A 25,706-nucleotide genomic window follows, 5' to 3' on the forward strand; every position below is an offset into this window, starting at 1 on the left:
GCTCTCTAATCTTGTTTTTCATTCATCTAATTATTTCATCAACAGTCAGGAATTTCAGCACACATTATGAGCAGAACTCTGTATTAATTATGACTAGACTGTTTAATCTGTACTTATGTTAAAAAAGACTGTATGTGTAAGAGTGTGTGTGTGTGTGTGTGTGTGTGAGGTGGAGGGGACAGAGAGAGGTTAGCAATAGTTATTCAGAATGGAGAATTTACTTGATTCTTAACATTTTGTGATTAAAAGTTTTTAGCTCGGTTTTTTCCCCCTTAGAATGGAAAATTAACTATATTTTTGGTTAGAATGGAGAAAGCCCTGTGCTCAGAGTGCAAATGTATTTGAGAAAGTAAAATAAAGCCTAAGAAAGAAATATCTCTAAAAGTTCTTTGAGTTGAAGCTCTCGGATAATTTCTCATAGTATTATCTGGTGTTAATTATATCCATGTAAAATAACCTTTGATCACCTGTCTATCCAAAGCGCAGTGCTAGGTTCTGCAGAGGACAGAAACATCATAGGATTCTGTGATGTGAAAGCAGGAAGAGGAATGTGGACAGATTTAGTCCCTCTAAGCTCTTTACCGTACCGTACAGATGAGAAGACTAAGGCAGAGACAGGCTATGATTTACAAGTCCAGTGTCTTCCTTTAGATAACCTAAAGGCAGAGCTAGGCCTAGAAATCATGTCTTGGAAGGTAGATTAGGGGCACTGAGGATCAGTTCAGAGACTGTTGCAATAGTTCAGGTAAACGTTAATGAGGGCTTGCTCAAGTGTTGATGGTGTGAGTGGAGGAGAGCATATAGATGAGAGAGAAATTGCTGGAGTAGAGTCTCTAGAACTCAGACAATTCTTGGCTGTTGGGTAGTAGCGAAGTAGAGAAGTGGCTCTAGAGTTTGGATACATATGATGGAGAGAGTGGTATTTTAATGAACACATGCAGTGTATGGTGAGAGGAAGTTTTAGTTTTGAATTTATCACATGGAGAAACCCAGGAGCTAGCCTATAACTAGTCTACCAGTGGCACTTGTTTCTGCTTTTCACATCCTCCCTCATTTTGGTGGTCCTTCTCTACTTCTTCAAATTTGACTTATCTTCCCCTCTTCTATGGAGCATTCCTTGACTATAAAACTTCACCGTACTCCTCCTCTAATGCTCGGAGCTCACGTTAGTGGCATCACTTTTGAGTACCTATTGTTAAAAGCTGCAGGTGATCTATTTTATTCATCATTAACACTGACATTCGTCATTCAACAGTCTCAGTCATGCAGCATACATTCTAATAGGAAAGACACATCATAAATAATAAATATACATACAGTACATACACAGAGCAATTTCAGATGGTGACAAGTGCTATAGAGAAAATCAAATACAGTGATGTGTTGGAGCCTGGGGGCTAGTATTGTATTAATCTTTTAATGGAGTGGTTTAGCTTCTAATTGTGTATGTTTTCTCTCTCCAACTAGAATGTAAGGAAATTGAGGGCAGATATCCAGCTTTCTGTTACTTTGGCATCCTTCATAATTTCCTTTTGAATCAGTGAGTGACTTGAACACTTACTCTAGATCCTTCTCTGACATGAATTCTGCTATTTCTCTTACACAAATATTTGTATTCTGAGCTGGCCAGGTAGCACTAGTGCTATCAGTAAGAAGAAAAATACACATTGTGGAAGACAGTGTGGCGATTCCTCAAGGATCTAGAACTAGAAATACCATTTGATCCAGAGATCCCGTTACTGGGTATATACCCAAAGGATTATAAATCATGCTACTATAAAGACACATGCACACGTATGTTTATTGTGGCACTATTCACAATAGCTAAGACTTGGAACCAACCCAAATGTCCATCAATGACAGACTGGATTAAGAAAATGGAATACTATGCAGCCATAACAAATGATGAGTTCCTGTCCTTTGCAGGGACATGGATGAAGCTGGAAACCATCATTCTGAGCAAACTGTCACAAGGACAGAAAACGAAACACCGCATGTTCTCACCCATAGGTGGGAACTGAACAATGAGAACACATAGACACAGGGCGAGGAACATCACACACCGGGTCCTATTGTGGGGAGGGGGAGGGGGAGGGATAGCATTAGCAGAAATACCTAATGTAAATGACGAGTTGATGGGTGCAGCAAGCCAACATGGCACATGTATACCTATGTAACAAACCTGCACATTGTGCACATGTACCCCAGAACTTAAAGTATAATTTAAAAAAAAGAAGAACAATACAATTTGGTATGAACTGGGTTATAAATTAGGAAGTGAAGAAGAAATGCCCAGATGTGTATCCACAAATATTTCCAAAGGAATTGGTCTTCCGAGATGTAAGCAGGTGCACTGAATCTTGAGTATCTCATGTCTTTTAAGACTTTGATCGGTGAGAATTTGTAGCCCTGATTGTTAGAATTGTTTATTTTTCAAGCTAGAGTCACTCCGAGGTGCTGGAAGAGTCTAAAATCACCTTTCTAGTGCCAAAGCATTTTCAGTTAACTCCCCAAAACATGCTTTTATCTCAGCTTCCCCCATCTCTTTAGGCAATTCCAGCATTTTAAACAATTTGGTTGTTTCCCTTTTAACTTCTTAGTCTGACTAATTTAATTCTGAGTCATAAACTTACAAAGTTTATTAGCAGATCTAATCATGTCAAAGGTTTCTTTGTAGCAGCTACTCCTTTAATGTCTCCTGTAGTTAACAGGAAACATTTGTAGCTCAAATAGACACTCAAGTTCTTTGTGCTATTTTAAATTTTGTGTATATTTCAGGTGGGGATTATAGCAAACAGACTCAATTACAACATGTTATTTTTGTTAAACGTCAAAACTCAAGAAAAAAGTGGGTTTAAGAGGTTGATTGTGAAAGTATAACAAGGTAGATCTGAATCAGTTATACCTAAATCTGTCTCATGAATTACAAACTAATGCCTCTATTTCTGAAACTTCAGTTACGACCTTAAACTCTGGTAGTCATAATCTGGTGTGCGCATGGCTGGTTTTCGTTTCTGTTATGATGGTGCATTAACCGCGTAACACTGGGGACTGATGAATGGCTGCCCAGTGTCTCTGTGCCGGAGCCCTGGTAGATGGAATCTCCCACCAGCGGCGGCCATATGCAAACAGGCCTCCAACATCTTTGGTTCTGTGCTGTCTGCCTGTCCCCTCGAGGGATGTTCCCTCCAATCTGCTCTTCCATCTTTGGTTTCTCTCTTTGGCCCTGTTTCAAGCTGTCTTTCTACCTTAGATGTTGTTGGTTGCTATGGGTGAAAATATCCCAACTGTCAGACTTGTCCTCCTTGGTCCTGGCTTCTCCTAGTAGGGGCCCCTAGCAGATTCTTCCAACCCTTGAGTAGGGACCTGGAGAAGCTCTAAATCCTGTTAATCTTGAGAGTATTTGAAAGAAGAAGTTTTTCTTAAATATCCAGGAATGGAAAGTGCTACAAAAGTTGAAAGTTTTGATAGCTTCACTCTTTCTGTTTAGTCTATCAGATGTTAGGATAAACAATATTTAGAATTCTAGAATTCTAGAGTTTTTAATGAAAAAACGATTTACCTTTATACTCACCTAGCTCATACTCCTTACTTTGTTTTTTAATTTTTTTTTTTTTTAATTTTGCTTTTTGAGATTTTACTCTGTCGCCCAGGCTGAAGTGCAGTCGTGCAATCTTGGCTCACTGCAATCTCTGCCTCCCGGGTTCAAGCAATTCTCCTGCCGCAGCCTCCTGAGTAGCTGGGATTACAGGCACCTGCCACCGTGCCTGGCTAATTTTTGTATTTTTAGTAGAGACAGGGTTTCACCATTTTGACCATGCTGGTCTCAAATGCCTGACTCAAGTGATCTGCCCACCTCAGCCTCCCAAATTGCTGGGATTCCAGGTGTGAGCCACTGCTCCCAGCCTGTTTTTAAATTCTTTAACAAATTTTCAGTGATTCTTATGTGCCATGCTGGGGGGCAAGTATTCTAGATATAACAATGAACAAAATCTTTGGTTCCTGCTCCACAGAGGCTATATTTTGTGCAATACATATTAAAAAGAAGGAAACCAACAAATAAATGAATGATTAAACATTGTGGCAATGCTATGATAGAAACAAAAGTAGGAGGGAGAGAGGACCGGGAAAGCAGGAAAAAGGAAGGTGGGAAAGAGGGAGAGAGAGAGAGAGAGAGTAAGAGAAAAAGGAGGGAAGGAGAAGAGAGAACATACAAAATAAAAATAATTATTTTTATTTTTTATGGAGAAACCTGACCACTAACTGCAAATCTCACCCATGGTGGTAAAAAAATTCTTCAGTTTTCTCTTGGAATTTTTTGATACAAAAAACAAGAGACCATGACAATTGAATTATCTTAAGGCTTATGCTGGTTTATTACCCCAAAATGGCTTTTTAATTGTTTAAAAATCATTTATTCTTTCTCTTAAATTTTAACCATTTTCTTCTGATCTCTTAAGATTAACATGCTTTGTGGGGACCACTATGACTAATAGAAAATACCTCTTGAGTAATTTTTATTTTGATTACATGTTGAAATAATATTTCAGAACTATTGGCTAAATAAAATATATTATTGAAATTAATTTTACCTGTTTCATTTTACTTTTTAAATGTGACTGCCAGATAATTTATAATTATATATGTGGCTCTCATATTTCCATTAAGTAGTACTGCTATAGGATCTTGCTATGAAAATTTATTATTTGGTTGGATTGTGGTTTAAGATGAGTACTCTTAACAACTATTACTAAACAAAAGAAAATATTTGGTTGCAGAGGATGCTAATTATATTCCCTAACATCTGTCTTTTATAAGAGTTTACTGCAGCTTTTACTCCTGCCAGTAGCAAAAAATTTCTTGAGAACCAAGCAAGTATGCATTTTGCTCAGTTCTTAGCTTCCTTTCATGCTAGACATTTTTTATTATTTGGCTAAACTTTGTAAATCACCTAATCTTGTCACACTGAAGAATGCTGATCTATCAATAAAGCCTTGCAATCTTATATAAGATGAAGAGGTTAAGCACAAAGAATCTCTCAAAGGCACAAAGATTTGCAGGTAGCAAAGAATTGAAGAATGAGGAAGATAATTGATAATTTAGATTTATCAGGCATAAAACAAATACTGAAATTAACTTTTGATTTGACACATTTAGCTGGACAATTCTCTGATGTGATGATCATGTTAAATGCTATGAGGGAGAAGAAAAAGATCATATTCAAAGCGTGTACATGGCACCATGCAGTTCTTTTTTTCTTTTTTTTTTTTTTTTGAGATGGAGTCTAACTTTGTTGCCCAGACTGGAGTGGAGTAGTGCGATCTCGGCTCTCTGCAACCTCTGCCTCCCAGTTTCAAGTGATTCTCTTGCTTCAGCCTCCTTAATAACTGGGACTACAGGTACCATGACCAGCTAATTTTTATATTTTAAGTAGAGATGGAGTTTCATCATGTTGGCCAGGCTGGTCTCGAACTCCTGACCTCAAATGATCTGCCTGCCTCGGCCTCCTAAAGTGCTGGGATTACGGGTGTAAGCCACTGCACCCAGTCACTTTTTCTTTGTTGTAAGTACAATTTTCTATCACATGATAGTGATATGTTTTGAGAAATGCATCATCAGGCAATTTTGTCACTGTATGAACATCATAGAGTGTACTTACACAAACCTAGATGGCAGAGCCTACAACACACCTAGGCTCTAGGTATAGCCTATTCCTCCTAGGTTACAAACTTGTACAGCAAGTTTCTGTGCTGAATGCTGTTGGCAACTGTGACATAGTCGTAACTATTTGTGTATCTAAACATAGAAAATGTACAGTAAAAATACAGTGTAAAAGTATAAAAATAGTATACCTGAATAGGGCACTTTACATGAATGGAGCCTACAGGACCTGAAAGTGCTCTGGGTGCGTCAGTGAGTGAGTGGTGAGTGAATGTGAACACCCAGGACATTACTGCACATTACTGTAGACTTTATAAACATTGTATACTTTGGCTTCATTACACTTGTAAACATTATTTTTCTTCAATAATAAATTAACCTTAGCTTATTGTAACATTTCTTCCTTTTAATTTTTTAACTTTTTGAATCTTTTTAAATAACGCTTAGCTTAAAACATTGTACAGCACTACAAAAATGTTTCTTTCTTTATATCCTTATAAGCTTTTTTCTATTTTGAAATTCTTTTATCTTTTTACTTTTTAGACTTTTCTTTTGTTAAAAACACAAACACACACATTAGCCTAGGCCTACACAGGGTCAGGATCATCAATATCACTGTTTTCCACACCCACATCTTCACATCTTGTCCCACTGGAAGAACTTCAGGGACGGTAATACACGTGGAACTGTCATATCCTATGCCTTCTTTTGGAAAACCTGCCTGAGGCTGTTTCACAGTTAACTTATTTTTATATATTTAGAAGGAGTACACTCTAAAATAAGGATAAAAATGATCTGCCTGCCTCAGCCTCCTAAAGTGCTGGGATTACGGCTGTGAGCCACTGCACCCAGCCACTTTTTCTTTGTATAGTAAATACATAAACAATAGCATAGTCATTTACCATCATCGAATTTTATGAACTGTACATAATTACATGTGCTATACTTTTGTTTTTGTTTTTGTTTTTTTAGATGGAATCTCGCTCTGTTGCCCAGGCTGGAGTGCGGTGGCACAATCCTGACTCACTGCAACCTCCGCCTCCTGGGTTCAAATGATTCTCCTGTCTTAGCCTCTCAAGTAGCTGGGATTACAAACACGTGCCCCCATGCCTGGCTAATTTTTATATTTTGAGTAGAGACAGGGTTTTTAGTCAGGTTGGTCAGGTTTGTCTCGAACTTCTGACCTCAAATGATCTGCCTGCCTTGGCCTCCCAAAGTGTCGGGATTACAGGCATGAGCCACTGCGCCCCGCCATGTGCAATACTTTTATACCGCTGGCAGTGCAGTAGGTTTGTTTATACCAGCATTGCCACAAACACCTGGTTAATATGTTGTGTTATGATGTTACAATGGCTACAACTTCACTAGGCTACAAACTTCAGCTCTATGGTGGTGTTATGGTACTACTGTAATATATGCAGTCTGTGGTTGACCAAACGTCTTTATATAGCTCATGACTGTATAGTACCTGGGACTTTTTCCCAGGCAAAACCTAGAATAGTCTTGAGGCAAACAGAAGAACACATTTGACTTGCTAAGGCAAAATGCAGTGTGATCAATTGTTCATTCAAATGGTTTTGTTACTGTTCCTGATTTTGATAGTAAATGAAAAAAGGAGCGGGAACAAAATGGAAAAGAAAAGATTGCCCCAAGGCAAAAGAGACTTGTTACCAGGGAATATACAAATGTCCATTAAACTCAATATTGGTTTAGATATGGCCATAATATTATTTTCTCAGCCTACTATCCATTTTTCTATGGCTGTTTGAGATATCCTTGGTTTTTGAGCTACAGAAGGTTTCATGTGTTTTAGACAAGGTAAATGCTGGTTGTTGAGGAGTTATTGATTAAAACTGGGCTTGCGAGCATCCTGTATCATGGATGCGTGTAGTTTCTGCCGGTTTTCATAATTGAATTACACTTGGTGGTGGTGGTGGTTGTGGCTGGTGTGTGTGAGCAGGGGTTGGTGGTGAGAGAGGGAGGAAAGAGGAGAGTAAACATCTGGCCCAAGTACTGAGGCTTTCCTATCACCTGGAAGAGGAATGCGACACCTTGTAACTCAATTCTTCTCTAAGTACCTCCAGGAATAACGTAATTTCATTAACAAGTAGTCATTTTTAGGCTTTAAAAGGGCTTTTCTGCAAGAAGAAAGCATTGCTATTCATTTGTTGTAACATTAACAGTTGGCAATTTAATCCCATCCCTTTGGTAACATTCTCTTGAAACGTTATAATAAAGCACACTGGAAAACTAATAACAAAATCTGGGTTCTGTTCCTAATTAGCTGTTTGGTTTCAGGAAATCAACTTTACCTCTCTGGGCCTCAGTTACCTTACCTGTGGAAAGAGAGGGCTTGGATTACTAGAGGCTTTTTTTTTTTTTTTTTTTTTTTTTTAAAGCTCATTGCTAATTCTTCCCTTTGAATGAGGCCCCATGAGGGTGGCTGGGTGGCAGTGAGGTAGGTAGAGAGTGGTCTGAGGTGCCAGGAACAGAGTTAGCAATCCTGTGTACTGGCCCACCTGGGGGTCTTATAAAAAGGCAGATTCTTGGGTGAAGCCTGAGTCTCTACATTTCTTCTAAGATGATCCCAGGTGGTGCTGATGCTGCTGGTCCATGGACCACACTTTAAGTAGTAAAATGCTAAATGACTTTTTCCCCAACTTTCTCATTCCATAGATGAAACTGGATCCTAGAAAAGGAAAGTGATTTACCCAAGTTCACACAACAGTTGGGTAGTACACCCTATATAAGAATTCATGGTATCATGACTATCAGTTTGATGACAATATCACTTGCTACATCTCTCATATGGCTTCTGCTGCTAAAAGCCATTTGATGATGACCTTTTATGGTTCGCCTGTCTTAGGAGGCATTCTGGGTTCAGTGTTTTGGCCACATTATCTCATTCTCTTTCATGATTTCATCTCTAACAATATGCAGTACAGTCATCCCTTGGTATACCCAGGGGATTGGTTCTAGAAATTTGTGCATGCTCAAGCCCGCCATCAGCCCTGCAGAACTTGCATACAGGAAATGTCGGCCTTTTGGTATCCTGTGAATACTGAATTTTCAAGCTGTGCTTGGTTGAAAAAAATTCATGCATAAGTGGACCCTTGCAATTCAAATCCACATTGTTCAGGGGTCAACTGTAGTTGTTAGGAAAATTAAATTTGTTACATTAAGTAATTTCATGGCTTTAATCTCCATTTAGAATTCCCCTTGCAGGTTTGTGCATTGTGCACAGAGAGGAAGTAAATGTCCTCCAGGGAAAATACCCTGTTTGCTGATTCCATGAATTTTAACAGCTGTCCATTTATGCTCCTCAGGTGATATCAGCTACAACAAAGATGGTTTTTAGATTACTAGGGCCCACATTCTGTGGAACATTATGAGTTAAGATAAAATGAAAGTTAATTACTTCTCAAAGCAAAGAGGTAGCCAATACAAACCATGCTACCACCAGTAAAATAACTACCACAATGTCTTTCATGTTCATCATCCACGTCCGATAATATTTTTTGAGTCCCTGGGGATGCAAGGCAGTGATTAACAAAATTAATCAAGAAAAGACAGCCTGTGCCTGTAGGGACTTTAAAAACTAAGGTAGCATGCATTTTAAAATATCCATTGCCCTAGAATTTGTTCCCACCTTCGTCTGAGGAAAATAAAAATTTTTCTAATCTTGATAGATCAGGATTTCCCAAAATTCATTCCTTAGAATATTAGTCTCATGAAATGCTCTTAGAGAAAAAAATGTTTTTATCGCATAAATTTAGGACTGACTGATTAATATATATTTTCCTTTAAGTTTCACAAAGCACAGTAGAATACTAAAGTATCAGAAGTTTTATAATAAATGAGTCATTTTAACTTTGTTTAATAACATTTCCTAATCCTATTTGACCACAGATCTTACCCCTATTCTCCACCCACTCTTCCTCATGTAATGCCTATTAAGATCCTGTAGAAATAACAAACAGTGGCATACACTTTGGGAAATGCTGGTCTAGATTATTTTCCCTAATTTTTCCGTTTGTTTTGTCTGTAGTTATCTGGCTGATGTCTTATGTTGAATGTGTCAGTACAAATTGTTTGGAAATGCTGTTTTTTTAAGAGCATGCATTTTAATTGTCATATTTTAAAGAAAAATAAAAAGGAAGATTTTTAGGTAAAGTGTATAAACAGTAGCCCGAGTTTTTCTTTCTGGTTGTGAGAGCTTTCAGCATTTCTCCATGAGCAGTTTGGTTCACTGTCCTTTGCTGTTCCCTCGTCTGTGAGGAAACTGAATAGATTAGAAGACATTTTTAGAATTCAAAGTTAAAAATTCAGGCTTTTGCTGATGTTGGTTGCATCCAGGGCAGTGTTTTTCAAAGTATCATATATGCATCTAATAGTGAGAAACTTTTAGATGGCACATGGATGAATGTTAAATATTTTATAGCCATATATTTAATTTAAGTGTTTTAGAAGAATTACATATTGCTAAAATAGTATTTATGTTTAAAAAAAGTAAGTCAATTTAAAGATAAATACCAAATAAATAATGGCAAAAATTATGAAAAGAAGTGTACAAATGACTAAAGCTTGGGAATTAATGCCTAGGGGATTAAGCAAGAAGTGGGTTCCAGGGCATGATTGGTATCTTTTTAGAGATGCTATCACCCTTGTACCTGAGAACAATCACAGTATAATGGAAATAATGCTGGGTTAAGATTGAGGAGATTATGGTCTATGGAAACAAAGACAGTATGACTTGATTCCTGCCACTAAGGGCTCACAGTTTTTGGAGATGTTTCCTACTAAGTTTCTACTCTTTGCCTGCTATCCAAAGAATTAAATGCCTCATGTGTAACCCCACACTTGAACATGCCATGTAGATGAGTTAGTTCAATGAATAAAACTCAACTCTGACTTCCTTGTTCTTTGGACAAATAAAATTACTAGTACATTTAGCCAAAAATGCTGAGATAAGTAAGTCATTTGCCCTTTTAAATTAGTGATTAATTAATATCAGTGGAACTTTTGCTTTCTAAGAGTTATTGCCTTAAAGAGGCCATTACAATAATTTGGCTGCTTTCTGTGTAGAATAGTGGTTCTCTACTGAGGGTGATTTTTTTCCATCTATGAGACATTTGGCTATGTGTGGAGACACTTTTGATTGTCACAGTTGGGGAGGGGAGAATGTCTATGGGCCTCTAGTAAAAGTCCAGAGATGTTTCTAAAACTCACAATGCAGAGGTCAGCCTCCTACAGCAAACAAATGTGTGGTCCAAATTTCAATAGTGCTGAGGGTGAGAAATCCTGAGTTGGACTGACTTAGGCAGGAAGAATTGAACATAATGATTATGGAGCTCAATCACACGGGCTCATTGGGCATATTTGAACATAATTTTTAAAGCCGCTAACACATTATTTTCCTTCAGAGATGAAGTAATAATAATACAGTGAACTAGCTGTGGTATGCTGAATAATGAACCTCCCAAAATGTTCATGTCTCAATCCCCAGAGTCTTATGAACATATTGTTTTCCATGGCAAAGGGGACTTTGCAGTTGTGATTAAGTTAAGGATCTTGAGATCTTGAGATCAGGTGACTATCCTGGATTGCTTGGGTGGGCCCAATCTGATCACCAGGGTTCTTATAAGAGGGAGGGTAAAAGTCAGAAAGGGAGATGGGATGACGAAAGCAGAGGTTGGAGCTATGTGCTCTGAAGTTGGAAGAAGAGTCCACAAAATAAGAAATGAAGGCAGCTTTAGAAGCTAGAAAGACAAGGAAACATTTGCCCCAGGAGCCACCAGAAGGAATGCAGCCTTATTAACACCTTGGTTTTAGCTCTGTAAAGCTTTTTTTGGATTTCTGATCTCCAGAATGGTAAGATACCAAATTTGCGTTGTTCGATGACACTAAATTTGTGGTGGTTTGTTACAACAGTAAGCAAGAAATACACTATCATTTGGCATAATTTGAGAGTAGATATGTGTTTCCATATATAACATAAATATGTTTAATATTTTCATTGTATTAAAAAACACAAAATACAGCTAAACCTATAGCTATTTGGAACATTTTATTCCTCTAAAGGTTTGGGAGGCATTTTGGGATTTTGCATGATTATTGATGATCATACGGGTGAAGTGCTGGTGGGTGTAACAGCTGGTTGATAGAATCCTAAATAAGCCAACTATCTTGTGCTGCCTTCTTTTACAGGCACTTTATGGGGATAATAATCCATCAAGTACGTTGGAAGATGCAGAGTACAAGGAACTATTGTGACAGTAGCTGAACAACTATTTGCAAAATTGCCAAAATGATAAATATTTGTTATGCTCTTGCTTTAATGGTTTCATTAATTTTTACAACTATGTTAAGTTGGTTGTTGTTATAATGTTATTAGTATAATAAATTTCTCACCAAATCCTCACTGAAATGCTGCTTTTCAGTTTGAATCCTGAATAAAGATGATGTCAGTTTTCCCTGCTTCATATTAGCTACGTGTGGAAGCAATTGGATGATATTAAGAGCACAGCAGAGTCTTATACTGCCAGCACCTAGTGTACATATTCCTAGGTGCTCTGGTGTGCACATCCGCAGCCTCCTGCCCAGGCATAGCTCCCCGCTGTCAACCTCATCACATGGAGTGCAATTCTGTCATCTACCCCTCTCCATTTGTGACATGTGAAAGTTTTAGACACACACACATGAACAGATAAGGATAACTAACATTTGCATGATGCCTAACGGCACACAAAGTGCATTTTGCCTCCATTATCTTACACTCCTTAGCACAAACACTGTTATTATCAATATTTTACAGATTAGAAAATATAGGCTAAAAGAGTTTCAGTGACTTGTTTAATGTCAAAAAGGCAGTAGGTAGTTGAGGAAAGACTTGAATTTTAATTCTTTGACCTGGAAACCACTGGTTGGTCTGCTGCTAGGTGGCTCCACATTGCCTTTGGATTTTCAGAGATGAACAGTTACAGGCCAGGTGCGGTGGCTCGCACCTGTAATCCCAGCACTTTGGGAGACTAAGGTGGAAGGATCACTTGAGTGCAGGAGTTCAAGACCAGCCTGGGCAACATAGCGAAACTACTTACTCTATAAAAAACAAAAAAAATTGGCCAGGTGCGATGGCTCATGTCTGTAATCCCAGCTCTTTGGGAGGGAGGCAGAGGTTGCAGTGAGTCAAGATCGCATCACTGCTCTCCAGCCTGGGTGACAAGAGTGAGACTCTGTCCCCAAAACAGACAAACCCCCCCAAACACAAACAAACAAAAAATTAGCTGGGCATGGCGGCATGTGCCTGTAGTGCCACCTACTTGGGAGGCTGAGATGGGAGGATCACCTGAGTCTAGGGAGGCTGAGGCCACAGTGAACTGTGATCACGCCACTGGTCAACAGAGTGAGGCCCTGTCTCCCAAAAAAAAAAAAAAAAAAAAAAAAAAGAGACACGAGCAGTTATAGAGCTCAGCCAAAGTCGTTGTGATGATCACACTGAGCACTTACAGCTGGAGTGCCCACTGTGTGGTCCAGTCCTCTTGCTCCTAATGTTCTCTTGCTCTAAAGACTTCATTTCCCTGCCTCTGGGCCTTGAGTGACCTCCTATTGAACCTTCACTGTTCTTCTTCTTAGGGTAGGATAAGGAAGGCTTTTCTCTGACTTCTGGTTTTCATAAGACCCTCTCCCCAGGGTCTTTCCTCCTTTGTGAATTCAATCCTTCTCTGAATTTACTCTCTGAAACCTATTAAATAAAGCAACTTGGAGTGAAATAAATGATCAGCTACTTTATTGTTCCCTTTTCTTCGTTTTCATACATTGTAACAAGGTTTATTCTAAATTGAAATGTGTCATTAATATCACATAGTGTATTATAGTAAATTATATTAAAAGATGTCTGTGGGTCTTTGGTAAAAACTGTAACTCATGATTCTATTATTATTTTGAGAATGCAACATGTCGTTCAAATTTACTATACATTGTCTGGGAAATTTTAGGACCTATTTAGGGCTATGTGATTAGTTCTGATGAAGTGAGGTTGATGCTTGGTTACAATTGATTACAATCATTTTGGTTTTGTGTGGATTTTTCAAAACTAGGTACCTCTGGGAGATTTTTGTCCTACTATCTGATGAGGGAGATAATATTAAGATTTATTAGAGCCAAAAGTTTTTTACGTATACTGAAAACAACAAAGATAAAAATAAAACCTCTCACATGGTTAAAAAGGTTGCCAAATCCCTTGCTGTGCACCTCACATGGGTAAGGTAGTCTGACTATTATATTCATATTTATTTAATCACGGAGAACTGCCATGGTGAATAAACTAGCACTCTTATCAGGAACTTTTTCTATTTATTACCATATTATAGACTTAAATAAATAAAATCAACATGATTTGGCCATAGGCTTTTAGTATCCAGAGGAAAGTTCTATATGTATGGGTTGAAAACAAAATCATTTACACTATGTGGAAAGGTATCAGAAGAAAAATTCTAAATGGAAAACCAACAGAGGAGAATTAATAAAAAGACTCTACAATTCCATAACATGAGACATAGAGAAAAGGTAGAAAAAATACCTATTGAGAAAGGGCATAGTATAGACTGTGCAGGGATGGGTGAATCTCACTTCTTAACTTCACGTTGACACGTTTATATTTGGCAAATTTCTAAGATCATGCAGAAACTAAAAAAGACAGAAGATTAGCAAGGATAAAAATAATATATTAACTTTACTATCCAGTATAATGTGACTAAAATAATATTATTTCATGATTCTACATATAAAATTAAAAGTAGAAGACTGAAATGCATGACATTTGGAAGATATTAAGATTTGGGGCACACCAAAAGTATGTAAATTCTTATTCCTTCTCATTGCTTTTGATGATGGTAAGACAGTGTTAAGAAGTATTCCTTTCCATTAGTTTCCAATGCTGCATTTTGCATCATCTGCATTTGTTTTCTTAGAGTCTGAGCTTTCATTTTAGTTGGTTGATGTCATTTTTTCTGAGTCTTTATTACATTAAGAATAAATTTATTCCTCAGAATGAGGCACTAAAATGGTGTATTAACATTTTTAAAGATGGTAAAATTTGCAAACTACTTAGGAAGACTTACTTTATGAATAGCATGGTTCAGTTTTAAGTACACTGGAGGAAGTGGGTAGAAAAGCGATGCCTTTCATTCTCCCCTTCCAGCTGCAATTACACCAGCAAATAGGATGATAATTCAGTCATGCTAATCCAGTCCAAAAATATTTCCATTTCTTTTAAGAGTGAGACCTTGAGGTCCACTTGAATTCTTGTACTGCCTCTTCTTCCCAGTGCCTTTTTAAATTTTGGCAACTTTTTGCAATTAGGTAATGGAAGCACAATTCCCGTTCAGAAAAGTACGCTACAAGGAGCCAAATTCAGACATTATAAAGTAAACATCACAACTCTACCTTAAGAAATGATTCCATCATTAAAATAAATACTGACAATTCGCAAATAGCAATGGGAAATGGGTTATTGAGATCTGAATATTGTCCATTTCAGTAGGAAAAATATGTACAACTGGGTTGAAGTAAGTGATAAACTCTTACTAAAGATTAACAATTGCTCATTCAATATGCCTTATGTATACTGTTCTATCTTTTTACAGCTTTCAGGATCAAATGCCAATAAATGATACCAGTACCCCAACCTTCCTGCTCTAAGAAGGCAAGCAGAGAGATACATTTGAGTCTGAATCCTGACTCTAACCTGGTAGCTAGACAGATAGCCTTGGGAAATTTGTCCCATTTAAAATAGAAATAATGACCCTTGCCTTCCAAGATTGTTTTTAGGGATATAGAGAATATATGTAAAATGTCTAGTATAGTGCTAGGCACCCAGGAGGAGCTCATTACACAGTGATTAAACTTGAGAAGAGAGCCCTTCTTGTAAATTCGTGCTCTAAATTTGGTTTGGTGGCATGCTGGACTTCCATCACCTGCTACATGACAGGCCTGAACAAGTGCAGAACATCATGGGATTTCAGACCTGATAGCACCGAAGTAGTGTCCAAGAACCTGAACCTGTTTGACTACTCTAAACAGTGTACATAGTCAATTCACTTAAAAAAAAAAACCCCAAAAACAAAAACTTCATTTCAGTTTTTGATACCTAAACCTAATTTCATGAAATGTTGATTTTTTTTTTTTTTTAAAGCTTATTGTTTTGGTCTTATAGAGACAAAGTCCAGTCACAGCACTACTGTTGGGCTGCAAGCATGCACTTAGGTAAACACAGAATGTTTGCAGTATGACAATATTGGGTTAAATATTTGGGCTATTCTTTTAATGTGAGCTTTTTCGTGGCACAGTCAGGGTAACTGGAAAGAGTCATTTGATTGAGAGGATTCCTGAGGGTTCATTTAGAATTATTGAGTCACTGAAGTTCAGGCTGGAAGAAATCTTGTGGTCCTATCCACCTGCTTCCCAGAATGACAACCCACTCCTTTGAAAAAAACCTAAAATGTATCCTGTTCCTCAAGAGCTGCCAAAAAGAGAGTTCTGAAGTTTTAAACAATCATGAGGGATGCTTACATATTGTGCCTAATTATAGGTCTTCCCACATCTAAATGAAGCAAAAACTTATTTCCATTTTCAATCAAAAGTCTTATTTTCAATGAAGTAAGACTTAGTTTGTGAAATAAGTTCCAGTTTTATTTTATCTCCTGTGATTTTCTTTTTCTTCTTTTCCAGCTGAGAACTTTCATTTATTTATTTTTTTATTCAATCATTCTTTAACAAATATTTCATTGGTAGCTACTATGTGCCAAGCCCTGGCTGAGTAAAATTTTGGTAAATATGGAGAGCAGCAAAGGACAGACTTTGACTTGTAGAATATAGAGTCTTATGGGGGAGAAAGGCATGTAAAAATAATTAAAATATGATAAGTACTATAATAAAGCTATGAAAAAAATCTATAAGAACTCTACAACTCCAAACCACTTAAGGCACTTCTTTTTAAAAAATTTCACATTCATGTTATTTAATTCTGAACATACAAAGGAGAAAGCAAACAATGACCTTCCTGGTGATGTTTCTCTCTGGACTTTCAAAAAGTTCATACAGAAGATAACGATTCTCTCTTCTTTTCTACACTTCACGGTATATTTCACACTTAATGTCAGTGAGTTCTTCCCTCTGCAACCTAAATCCCTTATTCAGAAGGGAAAGTAGGGAGGGAGCTCATGCTCACTGAGTGCTAAACACAGTCACCCAGGCTGGAGTGCAGTGGCACAATCTTGGCTCACTGCAGCCTTGACCACCCAGGGCTCAAGTCATTCTGCCACCTCAGTCTCCCGAGTAGCTGGGATTACAGGCATGCACCACCAGGCCCGGCTAATTCGTTTTGTTTTTTAGTAGAGACAAGGTTTCACCATATTGCCCAAGGTGATCTTGAACTCCTGCCTTCAAGTGATCCTCCTGCCTTGGCCTCCGAAAGTGCTGGGATTACAGCATGACCCACCAAACCTAGCTGGCATTTCTAATTATTTCACAGTTGGTGGAGATGGAGAACTTCGGAGTTGTATAAAAGGCCTTCGTACATTTGAAAGTTAAATTCAATAGTTTCCCTTTCTTATTCCAAAGAAAACTGCAACTAATTATGTGAGACTCAATCCATCTCAGAGAGGCAGCAGAGCCTCATGGTGAAGAGAGCTGGCTCTGGAGTCCAACACCCTGGTTGCATATCACACTTTGCTGCTTGCTAGTCATGTGATGACTCTTAGTCTTCTCATCTCCAAAATGAGAATAGTGATAACACTTTTTTCACAGGGCTGTTGTGAAATGAAAGGTGATAACAAATGTAATATACTTATCACAAGCCTTAATTTAGAAGCCCTTCATACACATGAGCTAATATTAGCCTCGTATCTGTCCTTAGTCTTAAGATATCTCCGAGAAGTGGTGAAAATCTCCCTTAGTGACTTGTTTCAGGGACCCAACCAGGAAATTATTTGGGTCTAACCCAAAGCACCACCTGCTTTGGTAATTGAAGACAGTCTTCCTGGGTTTCAGTCTTTGAGGAAATAGAGAGCAGCTGGTCTTTCATATTCTTATGACTTTTATTAAGCCACACTTCATAGTTTTTGTTTCTAGACTAAATACACTCCCCACTCAAACTCTTTCTATCTCCTTTAAACTTTCTTCATAAATCTTTTTTTTTAAATCCCTCCCTCCAAAATCTTTCAGTCTTTTTTGGACCCTATGGAACAAGGCCACTGGTGTGAAAATTTTACGGATGGAAAATACAAGAGCTTTTTCTTAGAAAATAAGTAGGGTCCATACTTGCTGACCTAGAATTACTGGAAAATCTCAACCGAGATGGTTGAAGTAACAGTTGCTAATGAAGTAACTCAGGAATGGAAGTTTTTGTGTATATTAAAAATACACCCCAATCCATATTTGTATCTTTCAGCTGCAGTAATTAATCTTGTTAATGTGTTTTTCTCACTCTCCCAAATAGAGATTCTGACTTGGTCACTGCCATGCCAGAAACAGATTGAACCTTTTCTACAAATATAAACCAACTTGCAAAAAGAATAGAAGAGTTCTGATAATGCCTATGGAGATAATTTATCTCATCTCTTTCGTTTGACAGATGAGGCAAGCAAACTTAGAGAGGTTAAATGGCTTGTTCAAGGTCATACACCAAGTTAGTGAAAGACTGAAGTATTTTGACTTCCATTGCAAGACTCTTTATTTGATATTAAGAACTGTCTCTCCTGTTGATGATTTCAATAGGCCACTATTGATGAATGAAATGCAATTGTCTAACAATGACTGGAAACTCTATTATAGAAGGACAGAGGGAGACTTCTCACAACTTATTGAATAGATACACTTTTTCCATTTTCTGGGGATTATAAAGAGTAAACAGTAATAAGACCCTATAAAGAGAACATAGGTGTGAAGGGTTTTGCTTCCTTGTTCTCTGTTCTTTTCTTTGCTACTATACAAATGCCACTTCTCATGTGTCCAGCTTCCATCTGGATTGAGCACAAAAAGAGAAGTCAGTAGTAATATTATTTCATATTCTTAAACTGATCTTCCTAGGCTTTGACAATTACCTAATGAGTATTTTCAAGCACATCTTGGACTTGGAAGATTGCAACCTTGGCTCAGAAAGAAACAATCTTATTCTTCAGGCTATTTTTCTCAAGCTCCGAAAGCTTTAGTGAAATAATGCACATATGGTGCTCATCTCAGATGACTGCTAGAAGTTGCCGAGTTCTTTATCCATAAGAGATAGCTATGTGGATAGAGTGAGTATGTGTGTCAATATTTGTATGGATAATAATCTGTGCTTTTCATCCCTCAATATATAAGACAATTTAATTTCTAGTGGGAGAAAGAAAAATCTGAACATATTTTTAAGTATAAGATAATAAAATGAATCCTAAGAAGTTGGTTTTTGAATAAATTGTCTTATATTCCTAATGTGAAAAATACTAATACATTTTTGCTATTTTACTACTATCTTTCCCAATGACTTCACCTCAGCAACATTAGTAACTATTTTTGTAACTATTAGTAACACCTCAACAACAATAGTAACTATTTTTGTGGAGAATACACCATTCTGTCATGGATTTTTTTTTTTTATAGCACACATAAGGGAGTCTTGAGAGGCATCATAGTGCAGAAAATGACAACAACAACAACAAATGACAACAACAACAAGCAACCCAGAAAAATGCAGATCTATGCTACCATCTGGGAGAACTTCTAGATGCCCAATGTGCTCACATTTCTTGGCCTCAAACCTTCTCTTCAGCTGAGCACAATGCTGGCAACATATCCTTCTGGTGAATTCACCTCCCCTTCCATATTCACCATTGTCTTTCCTTTCTAAAGGTCTCCCCTGGGCCAAGGAGGAAAATATCCCAGGCGCTTTTATTACATGTTGTATTGTGTCCAAGTCAGCATGGCCAAGCAGTGGTTGAGAAACAAACCAGCAGTTGTTTGAGAATAATCGTTGGCCAATGACTCAGTCCCCAACATTTCAGACAAGTTGTTTTGGGAATTGTACGGCCTCGAGCAGGGAAAAGGCAGACTTGCTCACCCACATGTTAAAGGGTCGAAAGCAAGGAAGATGGTAATTTGTTCCCCTGTTTAAATGTGTTCCACCCACTCACAGCCACAAGTGGGAGTGAAGGATGGGCTTTTGACCTAAAGGTGGAGCCATACTGGTCCCCCTCATTTCCTTGTAGGGATGTTGGGGAGACCAGTGAGATCATGTCTATAAAGTGGATTGACTGGAATGTGCTCATGTTGTCCAATGTGAATTATGCTAGTAAGATTTTCTTTAATTTTTCTTTTCTTTTCTCACAGTCACAAACCATTGGCAACCTGTGTTGATTTTCCCATGTCCTTACATTCAAGTCCCTCTGCCAGCATACTCTGGGTAATTCATTTTTGGTTTTGTGTAAATGGCCAAGTCCTAGCTCTTTGTCCTGTGAAGCCTTCCCATAGACAGCTGAAGCTGTTCTGAGTGAGGAACTGTATGGAAAAGTCTGGAGGAGTAAAAAGAGGATTTCAAGTTGGCCCTGAAGTCTAGCAAATTCATCATAAATTCACACATTATTTGAGTACTTTCCACCTTGCCTGACATAGTATTCAGAAGTTCTCTATTAGTTCAAAATTGCTTCCCTAAACACTTTGTATATTTTCGCTATAAGATGTTCTGCATTAAGAAGCTATCTGATTTCATGGAAAATTATCCCTTTAACAGACTTTGGACTATCATGTATTAATTTATCCTTATTTTGTACTCTCCCTGTAAATAAAATCAATTTAAAACCAGGCTTCTGTGGAAAGTTTCCTGAAGGCCATTCCTATTATCTGGTGTTAGGTAATGACTGGTGAATTTTCAAATAGTTGTGATATTTTGCATTTAAGAAATCTAGAAGCTAACAGATGAGAGCAAGAATAAGAAAGATTTGGACGTTGGTTACTAAATGATTATTAAAAATGAGTTATACTTATTGATTTTGGTTGTATTTTCAAGCACCTGTCACATCAAATTGTAACTCTTAAAACAGTCTTTTCTTGATGTTCATTCTTTAAATTCCTTTGCATACACCTGCTAAAATTGATGTGTTTATATATGTAATTGATGTGTTTATATATAATTATATATATATAGGTTATATATATATATAATTTCTTTCTCTCTCTCTCTTTCTCTCTCTCTTTCTTTTTGTACAGACAGGGTTTTGCCATGTTGCCCAGGTTGGTCTCAAACTCTTGGGCTTAAGAGTTTGAGCCCAAACCTTGCCTTGGCCTCCCAAAGTGGTGGCATTACAGGTGTGAGCCACTGCACCTGGCCTAAAATTGATGTTTTAATTGCTATTGTAAATGGTATCTTTCAAAAAGTTTCATTTTTCTATTTGTTTATTGCTTATATAGAGAAGTTAATGGATTTTTGAATATTGATCTTATATCCAATGGGCTAGATAAATGCAGTTATTAATTCTAACAATAAATAATGAAAATTATATTTTTCCTTTCCAATTCCAATTTCTTATGCCTTTTATTTCTCTTTCTTACCTTAATATACGTAATAGGACCTCTAGTAAAATTTGAATAACAGTGGTGATAGTGGGCATTCTTGTCTTCTTCCAAACGTTATAATTAACTATAATGTTTGCTGCAGAACTTTTGTATTCACTCTGTCATATTTAGGAAGTCTCCTTGGTTTGCTAGGCACTTTTTGTCATGAATGTGTATTAAATGTTATCAAACAATTTTTCTGAATCTATTGAATTTATTTTGTGATTTTCTCTTTTTTATTCATGTGGTAAATTACATTGGTTGATTTTTGAATCATAAACCATTCTTGTAGTCCTGGAAAAAAGCCTAGCTGATCATTTTGCAACCATGAATCTGCTATTTTCCTTTCTTGTAATGTTCTTGCCAGGTTTTGGGATCAAGATTATGCTGTGCTAATAAATAAGAGGAAAACACCTGTTATCACTTTTTATTATTATTTGGGAATGTTGTGTGAAATTGGTGTTTTTTCATCTTTAAATTCACTGGTGAAACTATCTGGATGTGGAATTTTCTTTACAAGAAGGTTTATAAAAATATATTTAATTTTTAAGAATAATATAGGACTATTCATATTTTCCATTTCTTTCTGTGTAGTTTGCTGATAATTTCACACAAATTGTCATATTTATAGGCATAAAGTGTTTTATAATATATTTTAATGATCTTTTAAATGTCAGATGATAGTTTACAATGCTATTAATATTATTCCTGTATGCAATGATAATACTGAATATGATTATTCACTCTTTTAAGTTCACCAAGACATTTCCAATAGATTATCACTTTTACTTATGCCATTGAAGAGATGAAATAACGCTGATATGAATCACACACTCTTTTTTATCTCTATGACTTCAAATGCTCACACTAATGTGTGAGTATTTATTCAGCCTTAGACAGGGTCAAAATTCTACTTATGTTTGTGTTTAAAGGCTTATGGGTTGGGTGAACTGAGGCAGACCACCAATATCTAATTAAAATTTGAAATATTACTTTTCAGTTGTCTTTCATTTTTGAGATGATTTCAAGGGTGAGTTGGTGAATGTGTGAACTCTCTGGATGAAGAGGATGATGTTCAGTGGAGATAGTAAGGGAAGTTAAAAACTAAAAAATATCTGGTGTCAGACATTTTAACTTCAAGCAGTGTAGCTTAGTAATTCTGTCACAAAATTGAGTATCTTTGGCTTCATTAGCAATCTGCTGGATGATTTTTGCAAGTAACCAAATTAACTTATAGTGCATTTTTCCAGTAGATGAAGTAGAGTTAATATGGTTTTCCCTTTATTGCATCACTGGCGCTCATAACAAATAACAAAATATTGTATATAGTGCTCTATGCCTCAGAAAACATCCAGAAAGAAGATCCTAACTTATAAAATTGTTAGAGGCACTCCTAATCTTCTATAACAATTTTTCTCATGGCCAAAAATAAGGCAGGAAAGATAGCCATTGGAAGAGATCTCTGAGGGAGCTTCAAAATATTAGTTTATTATGGCTCTAGCTTTCTATGTCATACCCACCAAGACAGTCATGCCAACCCAATGTGAAGCTTCACATGGAGCTATGTGAGAAACTGATGCTGGAAGCACACAGTTTCTCAGATTATGGATGAAATGAGAAAATCAGAAATAACCAAACCAGAGGGCTTATCTCTAGTTATTCCTAGACTGCCTTAGTTAGACATAGTGAATTTCAAGTTGGAAGGAACTGCAGAGGTCATTGAATCTCGTTCCCTAGTATCCGCCGAAAGAAAACTGAGCACCCAAAGATTAGATGATACGTTTGGTGGAGAAACTAATGCTATGGGTGTGTCTTGCTTTAAGGAAAACTAGATTTCAAAATTCTAATTGTGAAAAATAGATAAAAAGTATCACGATTACTTTATCATTATTCAATAAATCAATCTCTGTAGCATTCATTAAGTAGCAAATTCCCAATACACTTAATACATGATCCAACTTCAAATATTTGATTTTCATGCAGAGTTTCAGCAACACAGTTGTTGAGGAAAGCACTGTATGCTGATATTCTTTCTGGGCCTGGCCATTGTGAGCTCAATTACATTCCTGGGTGTTTGCCAGGGACAATTTCTAGCATTTTTTCCAGGTGGTGAGGTATGTGAGTGTTGTTGCTTTTACTGAACAAAATGTAGAGCCTGAGCTGCATAGCCAGAATAGAGAGTCAAGTCATGATCTGGGGCTGGAAGACTTTTCATGTGTGAGGCAGTGGCAGGATATTGCTTTCCTTCTTGTCAGCCACACCTTCAAGGCTCTTTTTTTTTTTTTTTAAAGGAGACAATACACTTTATCTCAAAGGTATATTAAAAATGGAGCAGAAGTTGGGTGGAGTAGAAATACCACAATCCAAAATCTTTACCTCCTAGTTGACAGGGTGGAGTGAGCAAGGCATTCCTTGCCAAGCATGTTTATCTTGGCCCATAGGTCCACCAGGGAGGTATGAAGGCACACTCTGGCCACAAAGCTGAAAGGTTCTTATGTTACCTCAACTCCCTCCATTCCGGAGAGATTTCCTATAAATAGTCTCAATGACGGTATTGATTGAAAAAAGGAAGGGTTTTTGGATTCATAATTTTCAAAGCACCCATTCATGAAAAAGCAAGAGATCATAAAAGTTGAGAGCATAGGATTGTTTCTTTCCACATGCCTTGAAAATTTCCCGTAATTGATGAAATAATTGGGCTAGGTTATGGATATGTCTGTGCAAAAAGACCTCATGAAAATTTGAAATATAATAATATGTAACATGTATTGGGAACTATTCTAAATGCGTTATGTGTAATAACTTATTTAGCCCTTTTCATAACCTTATGTGGTAGGCACTATTATTAACATCATCATCATTATTGTTCAGATATGAAAACTGGGGTACACTGAGGTTAAAAACCTTCCCCATGTCACATAATCAGTAATAAGTGGCTGAATTCAAATCCAGGCAGTCTGACTCCAGAACTGGGAATCGAATCTTAATACCTATGCTCTGCTACCTCTATTAAAATGGCACATAAAATGATATTTTAAAATAAATCCCCCAAAACTAATAATTATCTTAGAATCAGAGTGAAAGGCAGGAAAATAAAATAATAAAAAACAAGAAAAAGAATTTCCTCCCCAAAATATTGTTCTTCAAAATTTACTTTTATATAAATGTTAAAGACTAATACTGTTTAATGCAGTGAATAACACAATCATATTATTCACATCAAAGGCAAGAAACTGTTTTAATATATAAAGAGGTAGAGAATGATTTAGACAAACTCATGAGTGGTAGTCCCATAATGGATTTTGAAAGGAAGCACAATGTTCCTAATATCTGAGTCCGAAAAGTCTTTTGAGTCTTTTTAGCCAGAAAATTCAAGGACTTTTACTCTTGATCAAGGAGGGCAACCAAGCCCCTCTCCCTCACATTTTGGCATCAAAGTAAGTGATACTGAGGTATGTGTTGCCCATTCACTAATCACATGTATTGATTTTGATAAAATTATGACCTTGTATCAGTTTTACTTACAAAGCATTTCTTAATTGTTAAAAAAAAAAGTCCACAAAAATGAGAGTCAACATGTCTAAATCGTATGTCTAAAGTTCTTTGTACACTTGTGGTATATATTTGGAAATAGTCTGTCCAATTCATGAAGGGAGCTGGAAAATCTGGTTCAGAGACAGTGCTGGGATATAGCATGGGGATATGGGTTGGAAACAGATGATCTTCCCTGGGCCATGGGTGGAGAGACCCTTGCAGAAATTGAAAGTCTAAATCTGAGCTGCTCATGGGATCTTAATCATAACCCAAGCAGTGCACGAACACAAGTCTAAGGTAAAAATTGTCTGGAACTGGTGAAATGTATAGAACTCCACAAAAGAAAATGGAAAACTACTCCGAAAGGATACTCCAAACCTATTCCAAAAGGAATCTCCACATCTTACGGAATAATCAGCATACAAGTGGGAGGCAACTCTCTGAAGATGAGCTCATAGACCAAAATTATAAAGTATTAGCAGAGACTCTCTGCTTAAGGAAGTTAGTTAATGCAACAAATGGAAGAATTCTATTAGATAAATTAAATTATTGATAGCATAATTTTCTTTAAAAGACTTAAAATAAGTGTGTTAAGAATGATCAATGATAATAGAATGAATAAATTTTATGAGAAAACAAGGGCACACTGAAAAAAGCATTTTTTTAAAAAAGAACCAATATAAATTCTAGAAATAAAATATACTTATTAAAAAGAAAATGTGTTATTAAAATTTTTTAAAAACCTCAAGAGTTGAATTAAAGGACTAGATAAGCTCACTACATAAGGAAAGCACTCAAAATGTAATCCAATGAGATAAAAAGATGGAAAATACAAAAGAGGTTAGAAAAATACGGAAGATAGCTATGAGTAGTTCAAATTGATATGGAAGTACCAAAGTATGAATCAAAGTAATAGTTTTTTTTTT

The 25,706-nt window shown here is 36.9% G+C and overlaps 1 protein-coding gene across 3 annotated transcripts in view; it reads right to left on the reverse strand.

The window, feature by feature from the left end:
• The window catches only part of COL8A1 (collagen, type VIII, alpha 1), a 156,383-nt gene that overhangs the window by 95,943 nt on the left and 34,734 nt on the right, over positions 1–25,706 (reverse strand). For 2 of the 3 annotated variants that reach the window (XM_011999913.1, XM_011999911.1), the window contains exon 2: positions 22,240–22,301. The exons of the other annotated variant lie outside the window; for it this stretch is intronic. The gene's annotated coding sequence lies outside the window, so the exon portion shown is untranslated. The remainder of the gene's footprint in view (positions 1–22,239; positions 22,302–25,706) is intronic. 3 annotated transcript variants of the gene reach the window in all.

The sequence above is a fragment of the Mandrillus leucophaeus genome, unplaced genomic scaffold (genome assembly GCF_000951045.1).
Source record: "Mandrillus leucophaeus isolate KB7577 unplaced genomic scaffold, Mleu.le_1.0 Scaffold608, whole genome shotgun sequence".
Classification (NCBI taxonomy): Eukaryota; Metazoa; Chordata; class Mammalia; order Primates; family Cercopithecidae; genus Mandrillus; species Mandrillus leucophaeus.